This window comes from Abramis brama (assembly GCF_963993115.1).
Source record: "Abramis brama genome assembly, chromosome: 1".
In the NCBI taxonomy this organism is placed as follows: domain Eukaryota; kingdom Metazoa; phylum Chordata; class Actinopteri; order Cypriniformes; family Leuciscidae; genus Abramis; species Abramis brama.
This window is the reverse complement of record NC_139963.1, coordinates 47018547-47034743: the sequence shown is the minus strand read 5'-3', so window position 1 is coordinate 47034743 and position 16197 is coordinate 47018547.

Sequence of the window (16197 nt, the reverse complement as noted above, 5' to 3'; positions counted from 1 at the left end):
TACTGGCCTCTGGGGTCAGGGAAAGTGTCCCTTATCCGACAAACACAGCAGCTGGGTATTACTACTCGGTTGCCCACACCCAGGCGGCCATGCTGCCACAACACAAACTGCCTATAAGCTGTATGTCTGAACTGTCGCTGTTCCATCCCCGGTTCTGCATTATCAACCAGTGCAAATATGTCATTCCAGGCTGCCCTGGCCAGCCGCAACACACCCTCGTCTAAAATATAAAAGTCCATGTAAGCCATCTTGCTTATGCATTGCTGTGGATGTTGCCGGCAGCATTTCCTCTCCCGGTCTGTGTTCATCTCCCGGCAGTTTCCACAGACACACCAGTGGAGTCTGGCAGGGTCAGGGTCAGGGTCAGGACGCAGGGGCACCTCCAGAAATGACAGAATGTCGAACATCACCCCGGGGGACCTGGTTATCACTCTCTCTAAGAATAGGTCCTTCTGTGAGGTGTCTAGTGAATGAAGTGTATCCTAAAACACACACAAAAAAAATGTATAATTACACATGTCTTTGAAAAAAAAAGGCATCTCTGGTCTTCTTACATTATTTTGACAAACCTTCATTTCATTGATGCGTCTTTCCTGGAGATCCTGCAGTCTCCTCACTTCTTCAGCATCCAGTCTAGCACCCCTCCCCCTAGAACCCCTGGGGGTTCTCTGTCTGACCAGCCTTGAAGTTTTAGGCCTACCACCAATGGCCTGAGCAGTGTACTCAGATGAGGCTGAGGTTGACGTTGATTCCTGCAATATCACAAAACAGTTGACAATATTACACTTACTTTACAGATATGAGTTGAATTACGATGGCCTAGACTTTTATTTTATGCCACTAAGTCAACGCGTCTGATAATAAGCAATAAAAATTTTGCACATATCATGATCGAGCTAGACAAAAAACGTTCTGATGTTTTCTTAGACAAGCAAAGGTAAACCATCATTCTACTAGATGAACTTATAGACCTTGCTAATATAACTTTAGACAAATATTAGCCTCCGATATATATATATATATATATATATATATATATATATATATATATATATATATATATATGCACATGCACACTTCAAAAAAAAAAAAAAATACACGAAAACATTAGTTCGCCTCGTTCATATCGTTCATTCCTGGTATAATAGTATGCATGACAACAATAAAATAAATTTAAAAAAAATCGCCATCAGTTGGAAAGAAAATATTGCTTTACTTGCCTCAGTAGACATAACTGGTTTTGAAATAGCCGGTTCCTCTGCTCAGCCGGGTTGACAGCTGATCAGCTGGGTTGCTCGTGGCGAGGGGGGTGGGGTGACAGCAGTTCATTTTTACGACAGAGTGTTTGAAAGCATTTACTACCAGACACTAGGGGGAGCTCCGTAGAGAAAAAACACTCAAAGTTGCCTGGTGTCCCTTTAATTCACAGAGCCCTGTGGTAAGATGGCCACCGGTGATGCCGGAAGTGACTCCGCCTGAAGACATGAGGCTTGTTCGACTTCATGCAGCTCTGCGCAGACCGATCGGCGGCTGACTTGAAGCAGTGCATGCCGGTTAGAAATTTTGTCCGACTTGATGCAGCGCCGACGCCACGTGACTGTGACGTATGCCATCAAAGTACCGCGAGAGCAATTCGAGAGTAGCCGGAGAACTCAGCCAGCGCAGCTTCTCAAGAGCGGCTGCACTGGGCTGCACGAGGGCGGATGACGAAACAGCTGTTCCACGATTGGCCGGATTCACTGCATGACAACGATCACGTGTGTTTCGTGTTTATTCGAACACCTTTAGTTCTTCTAAAGCACTCAAATCAGTTTATTATAACAGTAAACACTCTTTTCATGTCGTTGTCATGTTATATTGTGTCATGTTTATCAAATAAAACAGATTAAAAAACGTAGACTCCACTTCATTTATAACAGCTTATGTTGAACTTTATTCTTGTTCAAACAGACGCTGTATGAAGCAGTAGCCTAAATAAAGTATTGAATAAAAATGTATCTGAAAAATCTGTGTATTATTTGTCAAATATTGCATTTATTTCACTTCAGCTGTGGTAAAGTATGCAAATACCACGTGAGCAGTCACTTCGGGAACCAGAAAGTGTCCGACTTCACGTCTCCATTTGCAGCTCCTCCCCGCCTGCACGCGGCTACTCTCGCCGATCGGTTGCATCCAGCCGCAGCCGATGTCGAACACACCTATGGGCTGCGTTCCAAACCGCATACTCAATGAGTAGGTACTTAATTTCAATAAGTACTTACTTAACGAGCGCTAAAAGAGTAGGTACTTTATAGCCAGATCTCGTTGAGTATGAATGATCTGCCATGTTGACGTTATCATGTGACCTACGACGCGTTATCACAAGCGCAACAACTTAAAAGATTTGAACGACACGTTTAATTCATCTCTCTGTTAATATCTTGATATTGATTAAACTTGCTCATTTTGTGGTCTTTTTGAAGAAACTGCTGCCCATTTATTTTGTGAATATATTTAGGGTTGATTTAAGTTCTTATATTTAACCCTACTAATGTGACCCACCGTTTTATCCTTAACGATATTTATTTTTATTACGAAATCCCAAAATTGTCATCTCTTGAATATGTTGTTAATTTCTTTATCTTATATCCAAACATTTTCATCCATAAGCAAAAGTGGCTTACTGCTTTATATGTTTTCCTCTTTTTCTTGTTGAATTTAACTCTCGTTTCATCCCTCAGGCCTATAAATTCATTTTTAAATGTATTATAATTAATTATTTAAGAAAATATATATTAGGATATTCAACCTTGTAGGTTCTTTTTTCCTGTGTATAAAATCTCATATTATGTATGCAAACCCATTATATATATATATATATATATATATATATATATATATATATATAGGCTATACATATATATATAGGCTATACATACATACATACCTCATAACATCAGTAACTCGACAGCCCTACCTAGAACGCGTTTCCTCAGCGTTTGTAACGTTTGCACAAAGGGCAGCTGTGTGAAGATTTGCCTTTGGAGAAAACTGTTGATTTTATACTCGAAAAATTTAAGTATCATTATAATAAAAATAATATTACCCAGTCCCAGAATGAATTGCATTGCTATCCCACCCCACAATAATGTAATGTATGTCATTTGAAATAGCTATGTATGAATACACTCTAGATGTGTATATAGTGAACATATCTACATTTTCATTCCAACAATAAATAAAGCATTAATTAAATAATTGTATTATATTTACTGACAACAATGAGAAATATTAATAAATTAGTAAAAGAATGAATCAAAGTCACCATCACACAATAAACAAATGCATATACAAGTCAACACATGAAACAAAGCTTCATTGAAACTACAATCATATATGTAGACTACAGGCGCTGAAGCCCACATCCTTCTGCCATCTCAACACAGCGGTTCCCATTCTGCAGCTTTATTCTGATGACTCAGCTGACCGCCAGAGGTGAGCCGTTCCCTCGTGCCTGAGGTTGTTGTGTGTTGTGTTGAGGCAATAAGAGCAGGTGGAGTGATGGAGGGTCTCGTAAGGGCAGGTGGAGTGATGGAGGGACTCGTAAGAGCAGGTGGAGTGATGGAGGGACTCGTAAGGGCAGGTGGAGTGATGGAGGGACTCGTAAGGGCAGGTGGAGTGATGGAGGGACTCGTAAGGGCAGGTGGAGTGGTGGAGGGTCTCGTAAGGGCAGGTGGAGTGGTGGAGGGTCTCGTAAGGGCAGGTGGAGTGGTGGAGGGTCTCGTAAGGGCAGGTGGAGTGGTGGAGGGTCTTGTAAGGGCAGGTGGAGTGATGGAGGGACTCGTAAGGGCAGGTGGAGTGGTGGATGGTCTCGTAAGGGCAGGTGGAGCGGTTGAGGGTCTCGTAAGGGCAGGTGGAGTGATGGAGGGTCTCGTAAGGGCAGGTGGAGTGATGGAGGGTCTCGTAAGGGCCGGTGGAGTGGTGGAGGGTCTCGTAAGGGCAGGTGGAGTGATGGAGGGTCTCGTAAGGGCCGGTGGAGTGGTGAAGGGACTCGTAAGGGCTGGTGGAGTGATGGAGGGTCTCGTAAGGGCAGGTGGAGTGGTGGAGGGACTCGTAAGGGCAGGTGGAGTGGTGGAGGGTCTCGTAAGGGCAGGTGGAGTGGTGGAGCAGACTAAGTGGAGTGATGGAGGGTCTCGTAAGGGCTGGTGGAGTGATGGAGGGTCTCATCCATGGCACCGTTTCCAGGATTCAGCTCTGTGCTCTTCCTCCTCAGTGCTCACCTCAGTCTGCTGACATTTCAGATCCTACAAAAATGCACAAACATAACACAAAAGCAGTCATTTTAGCAGCACAAAGTCATTTGATTTCAGTATTATTTAGAAGACAAAAACGCTTTTTTTTCACAAATGCCGCCATCATCTTCCCTTGCAGGTCCTGCTCCACCACAAAAGATCTGCAGCAAATGCACAGAAATCAAGAATCAGAAAAGTGCTGTAATAGCTCTGTTTGAAATTACAATAATTAAAATAAACTACAACTTAAGATTTAAATATTTATTCATTTCTGTAATGTCACAAAGCCTTTGATGGCAGCATTCAGCTTCACAAGCCACTCTCCACCGGATAAACACACATCTGTTCATCTGTCCCTGTAACATCCAGACGAGATTCACATTACCTCTGTGATTTATGAGCTCAACACTACATTTACATGTTGAGGTTGTTTTAACTTTTTATCCAACATAAATGTTCCTCAATTTATCAACTACCAATGGACAAATAAAATAGATAACTTATGTTTAGTTACTTTGTAGATTTGTTCTACATAATAGCACACATACATCACTCAGATGTCTATTTAATATCTATTGGACGTAGTAATCTGCAATTCTTATAGAAGATTTTCTTGCCAGATATTAAATAGACATTTAGTAATTGTATTTAAGATGTATACGGTTTAAAATGTATGCAAATCCACTTTGGAGACGTATGTGTCCTTACTGGAGCTCCTCTGTTAGCTACATAATAAGATGTGATTTACAGCAAAATCACAAATATATAGCGTCTTTACACCTTCAACAATTCAACAGTTTACTGTACAGTAGTTCAACACATGCGATCATTTGATTTGTATACTCCGTCATCCTTTCCGTCACGTTCGAGTATGACCTATCCTTCTTCTTTTTTATGACGTATCCTCTCGCGTGGCCTCCTGGGATAGAAGAGTATCCATCGGTCGAGCACTCGAAAATCTGGCCTGAAGCAGTAAGCCATCCGGGAACTTCTCGCCTACTCTTTTATGAATACTGATGTTTCGAACGTACTGCTTCCTTCACGTACTGTTTTTGCCTACTATATAGTAGGAAAGTAGGCATATTGGAACGCACTTAAGTCCGAATCTCGCGATAAATAGTACGTCACCCAGGTAATTCTCGCCTACTCTTTTGGATTCGTACATACTTTTTCGCTCGCCTACTCTTTTTCCCATACTAAATAGTAGGGAAGTATGCGGTTTGGAACGCAGCAATAGCCTTTATATGATATCTATGGTTTTACGCCCCTGTCAGTTTTACGCCCCTGTTGTTCCTGATGCGTCCAGTAGTAGGAGGCTGTATATTAGTACATGAGCCTAGTCATATATCAGAGCAGCAGACCTTATAGCAGCCTTATACTGTCAATGATAGCAGCAGACCTACTTGAAGCGATACGAATTGAAGTATTTATTATTATTGTTAAATAATCTGCTACACAGCAAAATCCCAGAGTTAAATTAACTCTGCTCAGAGAACATTTGGTCCCTCTCTACAGAGAGTTAAAATAACTCTGAATCAGAGTTAAAGTTAATGAGATACTTAAGTGATTAATTAAGTGATGATTGGGCATTAATGATGAACATCTGCTGTCAACAAGCAGAATCACTGAATGAAAGACATTCAATAAAAACAGAGAAAAAGAGAAACACAAGAACTACAACTGACTTCTAGCCACAGCCTAGGATGAAATCAACTGAAGATAAAATACATTAAATGTCTGAAGATCTCAGCAGAGGAGGATTAAACAACTCCACAAACAGCATTACCAGCTTCACTTATTACTAACCAGACTGATTTTATTTGTGTAATACATCTACAGATGTTCTTATTGAGAATTAACAGAGGTTTAGATGTTGATGATTTATTGAAAATGTATGGTCACCATTGTGGTGACCAGTGTTTCATTTGGTTGGGCAGTTTGACACTTTTTTTTTTTTTTTGAGTTTGTGGTTTTTGTAACAGGTTTTACCATAACATGTAATTTGTTGCAAAGAAAGCCAGAAGCAAAAATGGTCAGGTGATATAGTTTTCAACAACAAAAAATATAATAATGCACCTATCTCATCACTGTCCCAAAGTAGTTTCTCATCAGTGGTTATTTGATGTTAATAGATTATATTCACCAACAATACTCTCTTGCCACAGATTGGACATTCAATTATTTATTTTTTTTAAATACATATAGGGGAATTTTTTTTTTAAATACACAGACGTCATGAATCAGCATATGAATCTCAACAATGGTGACATGTTTCATGCCGCAATGCATCCTGGGAGCCATGAGTTTTATACTATTGTGGCTCCCAGCATGCATTGTGGCATGAAACATCTTTAAAAAAAAAATAAAAAAATCCCCTTTATGTTTTTTTAAAAACCAAAATTCAGAGAGTCCGATCTGTGGCAAGAGAGTATTGTTAGTGAATATAATCTATAACATCAAATAACCACTTTTGGACAGTGATGAGATAATTGCCTTGTTCTACTTTTTGTTGTTGAAAACTGTATCACTTGCTCATCTTTGTTTCTGGCTTTCTTTGTAACAAATTACATGTTTTGGTAAACTGTTACAAAAACCACAGTCTCATAAAAAAAAGCCAAGAGTCAAACTGCCCAACTAAAGGAAACACTTATCGACATAATGGTGAACAAAGATTTTCAATAAATTGTCAACATCTAAACATCTGTTAATTCTTAATAAAACCTTCTGTAGAAATGGCACCAATTAAGTCAGTCTGGTTAGTAATAAGTGAAGCTGCTAATTCTGTTTGTGGAGTTGTTTAATCCTCCTCTGCTGAGATCTTTACTGATTTAATGTATTTTGTCTTCATTTGATTTCATCTTCTTGTGTTTCTCTTTTTCTCTGTTCTTATTGAATCTCTTTCATTCATTGATTCTGCTTGTTGACAGCAGGTGTTCATCAGTAATGCCCAATCATCACTTAATTAATCACTTAAAGGGGCATTTCACCCATTTGAACATTGTTTTTTATTTAAAGTGGGTCATATATGTAGTCGATATGTAAAATAAATTTTGAATTTGGTGCCTTTGTGACCGAGGAAAGACAAAAGGCTTGTTCGACTTCATGCAGCTCTGCGCAGAACGATCGGCGGCTGACTTGAAGCAGTGCATGCCGGTTAGAAATTTTGTCCGACTTGATGCAGCGCCGACGCCACGTGACTGTGACGTATGCCATCAAAGTACCGCGAGGGCAATTCGAGAGTAGCCGGAGAACTCAGCCAGCGCAGCTTCTCAAGAGCGGCTGCATTGGGCTGCACGAGGGCGGATGACGACACAGCTGTTCCACGATTGGCCGGATTCACTGCATGACAACGATCACGTGTGTTTCGTGTTTATTCGAACACCTTTAGTTCTTCTAAAGCTCTCAAATTAGTTTATTATAACAGTAAACACTCTTTTCATGTCGTTGTCATGTTATATTGTGTCATGTTTATCAAATAAAACAGATTAAAAAACGTAGACTCCACTTCATTTATAACAGCTTATGTTGAACTTTAATCTTGTTCAAACAGACGCTGTATGAAGCAGTAGCCTACATAAAGTATTGAATAAAAATGTATCTGAAAAATCTGTGTATTATTTGTCAAATATTGCATTTATTTCACTTCAGCTGTGGTAAAGTATGCAAATACCACGTGAGCAGTCACTACGGGAACCAGAAAGTGTCCGACTTCACGTCTCCGTTTGCAGCTCCTCCCCGCCTGCACGCGGCTACTCTCACCGATCGGGTGCATCCAGCCGCAGCCGATGTCGAACACACCTGATAAATAACTTCAGGACGCATTTGTATGAAAGACAACAACTCCCACAATGCACCACATTGCACAGCTCCGCAAGCCACTCCCACTAATCCAGAAAGCGCATATCTGCCTATAAGAGAAATCACTCTTCCGTCTACAAGGCTAGCTACCACCAGAGCTTCAAATTAATTTCACATTCACACAAAATGTCTAGTTAGTTGGCGAACTCATTAGTGCATTACTCCTCGTCTGTATTTCTTTCGAAAAGGTGAATTATTGCATGGTACCTGGATGTTCAGTCAGAACATATGCGGTGCGAAACTAGGATCGTTCTCAACACAAACGTCCGTGTCCTCGTCTGATTCAGAGATTTCGTCCAGGAGAAATTGTCATCGTTGAAATTCTTTGCCGCAGACGGACTCTATCTCTGTGTTCGTAGTTGCATCTGACAGTCTATGAGTTGCATAGTGAGCTCACCGGCGCCACCAGTCCGCCCTAACTCGAGCCAGTCCGGGCTCCTCGTCCGCGGCAGGCAGGTCTTCTACCTCGGCTGCTCTTCGCTATAATGCGGCTTGTAAAGGTAGCCACAAACACCTGATTCAAGCATCAGACTTCCGAAATCCTCTTCCTCTATATCATATTGAGTACTCTCCTCCGCTATTGTCATAACTTTACATCTGTCTCCACAGCGTCTGTTAGCTTAGCTTCAAACAAGATGGAGGATATTGCTTTCAGTTTCAGAGAGTAAAGTCCCACCCACTGATCTGTAATAGGTCTGTAGCGTGAGCGGGTCCCGCCCCCTGGGAAAGATGAGGAACTAGTGCTTGTAGTCTCAACAGAAATCCCCCCCCCTCTTACACTTCCTCCTACAATGACGCAAAATGACGATTTTTGAGTCATTGTAGGAGGAAGTGTAAGAGGTAAATAACGGATTTCTCCCGTCTCAGGGGAAAATGAGAGAGTGTTGCACGACCATTCAATAGTATGACTGGGTTTCTAACAATGCAAAGTTAATTGCAAATGGGTGGAGTGTCCCTTTAAGCATCTCATTAACATTAACTCTGTTTCAGAGTTATTTTAACTCTCTTTAGAGAGGGACCAAATGTTCTCTGAGCAGAGTTAATTTAACTCTGGGGATTTTGCTGTGTAAAGACATTGTTGTTGATTGTATTGTAATGATGCAACATTTATTATTTATAAACGATTGATGCAATATCAATTCAAAAGATGGGTCTATAATTTATTTCGAGAGAGGTTAGGGCAGCCTTCTCTTTCTCTTTACCCGCTCTGTCTCACTCACTTTTAAAATTAATTACATTTTTATTTTTATCTTGTTGTCTGTTTTTAGCTTGTGTGACATGGCTTCTTCTGGTAAGACCCTTTACTCCTTGCATTTAAGCATACTCCACATGGTTTCTGGAGCAACATTACAGTGGATATCGGAAATGTGTGATTTTTTTTTTTTTGACAGTCTATGATGTGAACACACAAAATACACATTTATAATAGGCATGTATGCATGTATGCAAATCTCTATAGTACACACTCACTCATATATGTTGTCAAATAATACATACATACGTCATGCATGATAAAACCCACATTAAAAACTTTCGTCCCATATGATTTGAATGTAGATTCTGGTTTGAGTTGTTTGTTATAAATGAGATGATCTAATTCTCTAATGTATATCTTAATATACAGTTTTCTTAAAATAACTTACTGATCTGGACAAATATATGTGCACTTAATGTGTGTTTTATCATACTCTGTCTTTAGTTCTTTTTAAACTTGTATCTCATAAAGGTGTGTGTTTGCTTTAGCTACTTAAGAAAATTAAAATCTCTCTCTCTAAACTTGTATAAACTAAAAACACCCATCTCTTTTTTCTCTCTCCAAACATAAATTGTATTCTCTCTTCAGGGGAAGAAATAGGTTGCAACTTACCTGCGCTTAACAGATGCACCTCCTGCTGTTCCCTATTTCACTGTCCTTTCTGTACTTCTGATTTTTTTCAAGCCCTCAAAGAAAAATAAAGTACAAACTAATCTTCAGCTTCACTTTTCTAGGGCAGTCGTCCATGAGGTAGCATCATTTATGATTTATGATTTTTTTTTTTCTAAAAATGTTGTAATGAATATTAATGTTAAATGGATGCATGATTGATGTTTTAGTATCGCTGAAATAAAGCAATGTCAACATTGTCAGGGCACGTTGCATAGAAGTTTAACAAATACAGATGGTGCCCAACCAGAATGAGACTTTTACCGCCGCCGTTCCCGCGGCGGCAAAATTGGGATGTGTATTTGCTGCCTTTTACCGCTGAGTGGCGCTGTAATCACAGACTTTGAAAAGTGTCAGTTTATTCTCTTTATGACGTAATCTGCCGCGGCAGTAATCTGAGCTGAGGTCACAGATAAATTCAAGATAAATATTGTGGTTAAACGAATTCAAATTCATTAAATTTAAACAAAGTAGACACACGTTAACATTGTGTGCCCAGTTTTTCTATAATTTAGAAAGGCTATGTCAATAGGTTACTTGTCATTTACTTCGTGTTATTTTAATGTGTTTGTAGATTTATTAACTGAAACATAACAGTGAAATAAATTAAAATAATTTACCGTAAAATTAAAACATTTTCAGGACTTGCAGTTACTAACCGATGTTAGTCGGTTTAAGCATTCTTTGTTATATTCAGAATTAAATAGGCTTACATGTTGTTATGATTATCAATTGAATTCTTTAATAAATAATCAACCACAATGCCTATTAGGCTACTGCCGCAGCAAAAATAAACCAGTCGAATTTCAAGTTGTTCGCGAAATGACTAGGCTATACCGGGTGGCGCAAGTGACAGGGCAAAACAGCAGCAACTGCAGCATTTTAAAAGGTAAGTTTCCTATATGTTTATTTTTAAAAAAATAATAAAAAAAAACATGACGCAAGATCTTGTAAAAAAAAAAAAAAAAACGTTTTTCATTATTTGAACAAAAATGAGACTGATTGAATATGTAAAAATATAAACAAACAAAGCAGAGAATAAAACAAACTTTTAGGGAAAAAATATAGGCCTATTATGCTACAACAGAATTGGTTAACATTAACGAAAGCAAAATATGTAAAAATACATTTCAAACAAACTAAAACAAAACAAATTCGTGGCCGAGTGGTAGGCTATAACTTACGTTTCAATAATTCAGATGACACGGGTTCAAATCCCGAACAAACATGGGCTACTTTTTTATTATTAATGCAGAGAGATTTGGTAGTTCTAAAATATTGCTACACCATATTGTTTTTTTCTCCTATAGCCTATATTAAATATTTTATATTTATAAAATAAAATTACCATTCATTTCCATTTTACATTAGGGACAATTTTTATCCAACAGAATGGCTGAATTAACATCTGCATAATAATAATAATAATAATAATAAATAAATAAACAGCACAAGGTCTTGTAAAAACACTTTTTTAATAATTTTTTCGACACATAATTTCGAGACAGTAAATTGCCAATGTTAAAAAACACGAAAAAGACGATAGCTCTGTGGTCAATGCATTAACAATAGCCTCTCGGAGCTTCAAACGATCTGAGATCGAATCTCAGTGTAGCCGACAGTGTTTATGTTTTTTCCATTCTTGATGCTTAAATATGCATCTGTTTATTAAAGTCAATCATCTTGTTTAATTATCAATTTACAACATAAATTTGCCGCTGCAAAGACGACACATCTGATGAAGGAAGACTGTCAGCCGATTGCACCAGAAAATTAAGATGATGAAGCTCTCTTTAATCTGCTAAATTATTTTTTTTGTGTGTGTGTGAATCATTCACGAGATTGAGATGACTGACAGTGATACCCGGCCATAGCAACGGAAGACATTTTTCAAAACAGATCGAACAAATCAGAAAAATACTTTCAATACAGTATTGCTTTCAATTAAAAAATAAACAATGAAAATGTAAAAGAAAAAGAAAATTAATTCAGTTTGAAAACCCATCGCACATTTCAAGGTATGAATAAAGTGTCGGAACAGTTTATTTATTTAAACAGGGTTGCATCAATAGAGTTTATTCCCTTTGTGATGCAAAATAAGAAACACAATCTCATTCTTGCAACATTTTAAATTTCTATTGTCAAAGAAATTGCAGCTAAATTAAAAAATTAAAACGGTACAAAACGAAAAAAGTTCAAAGCAACATAAATTAAGAACAGGCGTTTTTCTTTGCCTCTCTCGCGCTGGATATTTTTTAGTAAGTTTGGTCTCCCTCACTGCGCGCGGCGGGTCTTTCTCGAAATTAAGCATTTCAGCGTAAAAAAAACACCATACAGCTGATAATACTGTATATGTTGCTGTGTGTCATCCACACAAATCACGAAAGAAAAAACTGTAACAAATAGCTTTTGTTCCTTCAAAGATACAACATGCCTTGCTGAATTCACCTTACAATAAAACGAGGTGGGTCGCGAATTAAAGAGCTCTGTATCTGCTAAATTGAAATTGTGTGTGGAAAACCTTTAAATACAATCAATAAAACTACAATATATAATTTAATAAGATATAGGGCCTACTGTACATAGACTATGGACTTTTGGAGATTTTGAGATTAATCCTTAAAAGAACTTTGCCTTTGCCTGCTCATCAGGCTGGCTCCGACACTCTCCATATGAAAGACGGAACATTAACACCTCTGTCCTGCACCCCCACGATAAAGCAACTATTGCCTTCACCAAACCCCCCACAGGCTAGCTGAGTTTGCAAAACAAAACAAAGAGTTTGCCACTCGTCGTGGTGTGCCAAAACACTTCATTATAAACTTAAATATTTCATTCAAAACAATCTCAAAACGCTTTGTGACATTTTGAAAAGCCGCAGATGCATTACTGCCACTGGAACCATGACCGCAACAGAATACTGGTTCTGATTTTATTGTTTGTCGTTTAAACGTCATACATATATTTTAAAAAAACTGCTTTTGAAATTACGATTGGAATTTTTATAGGCTACAGAAGTAAAGTCATTGTATAATATTTGTTCCTTAGTGTAAAATGGAAATGCATGGTGATTTTATTTTGTAAATAGGCTATAAGCAAAAAACTATGTTTTAGAACTAGACAAATCTCTCTGCATCAACAATAGACTATAAAATGCATTAATAGGCTAATATAAAAATATCAGTAGTCCAAGTTAGTTCGGGATTCGAACCCGTGTCATCTAAATTATCGTAACGTAAGTTCAACCACTCGGCCACGATTCACTCGTTGCGACATGGCCTAACGTTCTAGTGTGTGTTCGCTCACAAGAGCGAGAAGCGCTCCTCATTCAAATGAACGCGCCGCCGCGTTTGTCGAACACTATCAACATGCCAGAATAAAACCTGGCTTTAGAACAATGCATAGCGTGAGACATAAGGTGTCTCAACTGTACACAGTCTACCCTATACAGTGTGAATTCGTTACAAGGTTTCATTTAATTAAATTAATGTGCAGCAATTTGTACAAATAGAGTCTATAAGCCTACTATACTGTTGTAGCCATTAAATAATCTCATTAAGTATCATATTTGTTAAAATATTATAATGTTATTTTTTTCCATCTATGTTGAATATGAAAAGTGAACAGCACGAGTAAGATAGGATGCATTATATCGAGAGATGGATATGGAGTGGGTCAGACATGATTTTGACCACTTCATTAAGTTTTGTTTAGTAGAAAACCTTTCTTTAAAGTGAATTTCGTTTTCTATAAATTGTATCTTAATTTTAATCAATTTTTCATCAACCAATTGCCTGTATTTAATAAGTAAGAGAAGCAAATATAACAGACACTAATCATGGAGGCGCCCGCGCGGTCACTTGCATTGCATGTCAGCTGGAGCGCATCTCATCCTCCTAACTTAACGAAACTCAGCGTATGCCTCACACAGACATGAGAAATACATCAAATACACAAAGCTTGAAATGTCTTCAAACGAAATAATTCAAAACGAAAAGAAAAAGGCTACTCTCTGATTATGTCTTTATGTGCATTTCTCTCTAGGTGCGTTCACTACAAATATGGCGATCGTCAACTTCATCTTTGCAGTCGACACTGTCAGAAAACACTAGTTTATTGATAAAAATCAATGCACGCATCACCGGATTTACAAATACACATCTTGCTTGTTGCACGCACACATATTATGTCGAAAAAACGAAATATTATGTTGAAATAACATTATTATTAATAATACATCTTTTAGAATATTTGATTAAATGCTGATGGTTGCGCTTGTTCAATTTAATAAAATTAAAACTTTAATTGTGATAATTAAAATAATTGAAAATTAAATATTTAGTGGCCAAGTTTTGCTAATTTATTATATAGGCTATTATATGCCTATTGCCTATATTAAGTAGGTCATATTAAGACAAGGCATATATTAAGTTATTTTAGCTGTTATGAGAAAAATAAATCTAACGAAATCTAAAATCTAAATCTAATAAATCTAAAAAAAAAAATCTAACGCCAATTCAACATGCCAGAATAAAACCTGATTTTTGAACAATGTGTAACGCCACTCGGCCTGGTGTGCCAAAACACTACATTTTAAACTTCAATGTTTAATTCAAAACAATCTCAAAACGCGTTGTGACATTTTTTTTAAAGCAGTAGCCTAGCCTATATACATTAAGGGCATTGAAACCAGGATCTTAACTAAAACGCGTTCCGCGTATATATTAATAATATATTAATTATATATATTTTTTTTTTTTTAAGGACTGCTTTTGAAATCACTATAAATTACTATCCGATTGTATCTCTTCATTTATCTAATTCCTCAATAGAATAGTAAAAATATTATTGCTCGTCATTGCTCCTAATATCGTCTCTATTTTTAACTTTTGATTCTATTTTTTCAGTTCTAAAATTGATTCTATCTTTGGTTCTATTCTGTTGTAGCCTTATAGGCCTATTTATATATATGAAAAATATGCCTATTAGGCTTAGGGTTTTATATTCAACCCACTTACATTTTAAAATACGGCAATTGCTGCCAATTTGCACAATGTCCCTTTGCGCCACCTGGCGGTCATTTCGGGAACGACTTTGAAATGCGGCTGGTTTATTTTCGCCGCGGTGATTTCGCCGCGGCGGCTGGCGCGGCGGTAATAGGCATTCTGGTTGGGCACCATCTGTAAGTTGTGCTGTGTCTTTTTCTGAAACATTAAGCTGATAACATGAAGTAGCAAGTAAATGAGTGATTTTTGTTTTGTTTTTCTTTTTTCTTTCAGATTATACAATCCACCGGTGTGGTCTAGGTTGTGTGTCACAATTGCACTATTATATCAGTCAGTCTCCTGTATATAAAAACAGTTTATAAATAAATAAATGTAAATAATAAATTCTACAGTAGGTCATAGGTCTGCAGCCTCTCCATATAGTGTCATTTCACCGTATTTCCTTCTCCTCCTACTGGACGCATCAGGAACAACAGGGGCGTAAAACTGCTTGGGGCGTATATCTACCGGCTCCAGGTCTGCAGCCTCCCCATATAGCATTTTTCAGATTAGAATGTTTCCGCTTGGTTCAGACACAACAGTGCCTGGCAGCATAGCAAAAACCCGTTGTATTAATCCCCGGAAGGGAAAATCCCACATGAAACAGCACAGTAAAAACAGGAAGAACTGGATCTGGCAGCCAAAGCAGACAGGGGACTTGGGGAGCAAATATAGTCAACAGAAAGTCCCCAGCATGACAAGAACCATCATGTTTTGGTTATACTTGTGAGGGCCAAATATCCTCACTTATAGTGAAATATTATGACAGCCGATTAGTGAGGGACATTTAACTGCTCCACACTAGTTTAAAAAAGCTTATAAATCATTTTTATTTAAATAGTGCTTCGCACATGTTTGTGTGATGGGTAAGTTTAGGGGCAGGAGTTGGGTTAGGCCATAGAAAATATCTTTAACCTGATATTAAATCAATGGAAGTCTATGCAATGTCCTCACTTAACAAATGTGTACGTGTGTGTGTGTGTGTGTGTGTGTGTGTGTGTGTGTGTGTGTGTGTGTGTGTGTGTGTGTGTGTGTGTGTGTGTGTGTGTGTGTAACACTGAGTAAATATACATTATGTTTCTTGTAAATGTCTGTGCTT